We start from the raw sequence: 4,456 nt of genomic DNA, 5'->3' as shown, positions 1-4,456 counted from the left end.
CTATGAAATTGAATTTAAGACGAAGTGAAATATAATAAACACATTGGGAGTAAAAGTTAAATAAACAATTAAAAATAAGATTAAAAAAAGCAACTAAAAGAAGTAGAAAAGACTATACATATTGTCGATAAAAAATACACTGCAAAAAAAAATTTAGTATAACTCAATGAATATAAAATATCAAAGACAAAAATCAAAATATGTTTCTATTAAAAAATAAAAAAAATTATGAAGAAGAACTTGTTAATAAAGTTCTAAAAAAATATTATAGAAAATTTGAAATATTAATAAACAAAATAGCAACACCCTTAAAAACTATTAATCAAAATACATAAAAAAATATATAAAACAAAATCATAGTAAATTTTGGCAAAATAAAAAAATTAAATAAAATTAATTTAACATAATTATTAATTTCTCATATGATATTAATATTGTAAGACCCATAATTTTCAAAAAAAAAAATTATTATGAGTTAATTTCAATTTATTTATTCACTAGAGACTTTATTTTTAGAAATTATTTTATTAAAAGTAATTAAATCAAGTTTTGACGATTGACAATTAAATTAGAAATTATACATTAATTTTATAGTCATTGAATAATTTTCTATATTTAAATTATACAACTTACAGTTGTAAAAGAATAAGAATTTTATATAATTTAGTTAAATAATAGAGATTTTAGAATTTAATACTTTTAATTTTATAAGCAAAGAAAGAAATTAATTATATTATTTCTAATTCTAAATTAGAATATTTGATTAAATGTCAATTAGTAAATTGATAATCAAATAATATTTTGAAAGTAATTTTAATGGATTAAATTAGATTTTTAATTAACACTCTATATCCTAATTTGATTAAAATTAACTAAATCTAAATTAAAATTAATACTGTATACTATGTTTTCTTTTATATATTTATAAAAATTTTAAATACTAATTCTCTACTTTAACTTTATCATTAGTTTTTCTTTTTCAGTTTTCCTTATTTCTTTCTATTCACCGCCACCAACCTTTCTTCCCTAACCTTCCCCAAAACCCAGCTTCAGAAAGACTGAAGAAAGAAAGAAAAGAAGAAAAGGAAGAGAGGAGTGGGGAACCGCGGGAAAAGGAAAGAAGGGGGAGAGGAGAAGGACGGCGCCGGCGGGCGTCACTGTCGCCGCGCCGCCGTGTCGCACCAATGAGGGAGAGAGTCGGGGAGGAAGTAGCTTGCCGCCGCCTTGGCGTCCTGTTGCTCGCGTCATCACCGCCAGCTACGTCGGATCCTTACCGCCGTCGTTGGAATCACGAACAGGGGAAGGAGAAGATGCGGGACAGTGCTGCAAGGAGGAGCGCGACCCGCTACACAACGCTGCGCCGCCGTGTGTTGTTGCCGTCGCCGAGCTCCCATGGTTGCCGCCGGCAAGATTCAAAGGGAGAGAAGCTCGAGGAAAGAGAAAGATCGACGGAGGAGGGTTTTGTTCGAGCGGCCATGCCTCCATCGCCTTTCACCGTTGCAGATCCGCCACCGTCCACCGCGCCGCACCACGCCACGTCGCCGCCGGAAACCGCCACTGAGGCCTAAGTCTGTCTGGTAAGCTCTAATCTTGCCTCAGATCTTCTTTTCTGTTGAGTTGGTTCTACTGTGAGTTGTTTACTGAGGTTGTTTGCGTCAGGTTATACAGTCACCGATGTTGCTTGTGTGGCTACGCCGTGGTGGTTATAGCTGCCGCCACAGTCACCGCCTAAATGCCCTGGAATTTCTATTGTCTTGCCCTAATTCAAGTCCAGTGTCACTACCCTGGTTTAACCTTTTTCCCTGGTTCTGTTTCACTTTTACACTCTAACCTGCCTTGGTTTCATTTATTTGTTTGTTCTGGTTTTAATTTCATTTTAATTTCGGTGTTGCCTTGAACTTTCAGTGTTGTTCCTGCATTTGATTTCATCAAATTCGAATCCTGCTGCAACCATTGTCATTACCGTAGGAAAATTAACGCTGCTGCGAATTAGGAAGGAAAGGGGATTGTCGCGTTTAAATTACACGATTTTGTCTAATCAAGGTAGGGGTTTTTCTTAAATCTATTTTACATTACAGGGTTATTATAAATCGATATTAACAAGTAAAATACATTTTTGTGATTTCGTGAGTCTTATGAAATGAATTGAGTTGTTTTGGTTGAATGAGATCATTAGTTTGATTTGATATTAAATCCGATTTGATATTGGAATTTGATTTTAAAATAAACTTGGAAAAGACTTGATATTTGAAAACGGGTTATTTATTGAGAATGATTTGCTATTTTGGAAATGATTCGAAAAGTGTTTGAGGGAATGGTTTGGTTTGAAACTGTTTGAGAAGATCGAGAATTCTTAACTATTGATTGATGCTATTGGTTGAAGTCGGTTTAAATTGTGATTTATAGGATTTGTTGATTGAATTCTGGATTTTGTAATTTCCTTGGGTTGAGTGCTGTTGTTGTGATAATGGTTGTTGGAAGTGATTTGACTGATTAACAGGTGTTTGGTTTGGTTTGGTTGGGACCCGAACAGGGTGGCAGAATCCGAGTTTTAGAAGAGATGCTGCCGAAATTTTATAAAACTGGAAGTTTTGTTTGAAGTAATTGTTTAAAAAGATTTAGTTCTTAAACGTTATTTGTTTCGAATTGATTTATTTAAAAAAAAGAGTTATGTTTTGAATTGAGATTGTTGATTAACGGAAAGAAGGATGATGAGGATTGATTTGAAATATGATTTTTGAATGAATTTGGAAATGGGATATGGATTTACGAATGATGATGATATTGAGAATGGCTTAGATATTGATGAATGATGAATGAATTATTTATGTGGCTTATGAATTTGAAATATCTGAGATACGAGGTTCCCTGGATTAAGTGTTGTGGCTTGCCACCATGTGTACCAGGTTAAAAACTCGATACTCTGTTGACTCTACGACATAAGTGTGACCGGACACTATATAAATTCCCGGGAATGTTACCCCCATTGAGCAATATTGATTATTTGAGAAAAAACTATGCATAGACTCTTGGGGATGCACGTCGGGGGACAGTCTAAGGACAATTCAGACTTGTCGGGTTGGCTGGATAACCGACAGATGAGCTTCATCAGCCATAGGACAGGCATGCATCATATGCATTTGTATGCTTTGCTTGGGTTTGAACTTGTTTTGGTTTGCCTAATTGCTAAACTGTTCTTAACTGCTACTTGAATTATATGCTGTAACTGCTACCTACTTGTGCTTTCCTTGTCTGTCTTGCCTGTGTTTATCCTGGCGTGCTACATTTGAGAATGAATTTTAGTGCTGAACTAATAATTGTGGTGTTTGATTGCGTGGTTGATTTCTGATTGAGATTTTCTTACAAGAAAGGAAAGGTTTCGGATTTCTTGAAAGATTAAACATCGTTGCTTTGAAAAGGTTTTGAACGATTTTTCTATTGGTTTTTAAAAGATTCATAAGGCACTGATAATCATTGAGCTTGAAAACAGTTTTCTCATTAGATATCTTCTTATGACAACTTTGAAGTTCCGTGGTGAGACCGTGTGGTTAGGTTCTCACCCCCTACAGTTTTACCTTTTCAGGAACCGGATGAAGAAGCATTAAGAAGAGTCATACTGCATTTGGTTTATAAGTGTTGTATTAATTAGATTATTTTCTTCCCTCGTCCTTGTTATTACAAGTTTGTAAGAGGGATAGGGTTTGTATGTTTTATATGTATATTATATTATGAGTTATTATGTAAGGAGTCTTGTATATGAATCTATGCATGTTTGTATTTTTCTTAAGATAAAGTGTTTATTTTTGGTTTTCTAAGAAATCAGCGATACAGTGTCGAGTCACAGGCTCCTATTTAAGTATTTAGTATATAAAGTAGTCGTAATACTTCTTCATATCAGAGTAGCACAGCCGGAAGCGTGACTTCTGATAGTGAGGGTATTACAAATATAATTAATAAAACTACTTTAAAAATTTATTAATTTCTCATATCATATTTCTAAATTTATAAAATTACTAAAAAAATAACTAATTTTTTGAATTATATTATTATAATCTATATAATTATTCTAAAAAATTACTAATTTTATATGATATTTTACTATAGTTAATAAAATTATTTTTGATATCATATAACTATAATTAATAAAATTAATTAAACCGAATTACTTAGCTTATAATAATTGGTTTAGAATATAAAATTAATTTAAAATATAAAATTCATTTATGATTTTTTTTCCTAAGGTGTTCAATTCCATTCTTATCAAAACTTCACACATTAATGACCATTAGACGAATTTGACCAACCTTACTTTTGACTTTTTGTTTAAAAAAAATTCAAAATGATAATCATCCAACAAATCGAGCACAACTATTCATTAGAATTCCAAAAGATTAATTAATTTTAAGGGAAAGTATGAAGAGCCAATGGAATATTTGTACAATGTGTACAATGGAAG

The 4,456-nt window shown here is 32.4% G+C and overlaps 1 long non-coding RNA gene across 2 annotated transcripts; it reads left to right on the top strand.

The window, feature by feature from the left end:
* The first annotated feature begins 946 nt into the window (after positions 1–946).
* Positions 947–3,819, top strand: LOC112789520 (uncharacterized). Of its 2 annotated transcripts, none has more exons than XR_003196278.3 (4): positions 947–1,577; positions 1,660–1,787; positions 1,906–2,043; positions 3,584–3,819. It is a non-coding gene; the product is annotated as an uncharacterized lncRNA (long non-coding RNA). The 2 variants fall into 2 exon arrangements; XR_003196279.3 differs by having other exon boundaries at positions 968–1,577; positions 2,907–3,819.
* Positions 3,820–4,456: the final 637 nt, after the last annotated feature.

This window comes from Arachis hypogaea, chromosome 3 (assembly GCF_003086295.3).
Source record: "Arachis hypogaea cultivar Tifrunner chromosome 3, arahy.Tifrunner.gnm2.J5K5, whole genome shotgun sequence".
NCBI lineage: Eukaryota > Viridiplantae > Streptophyta > Magnoliopsida > Fabales > Fabaceae > Arachis > Arachis hypogaea.
This window is presented reverse-complemented; position numbering and strand designations above follow the sequence as displayed.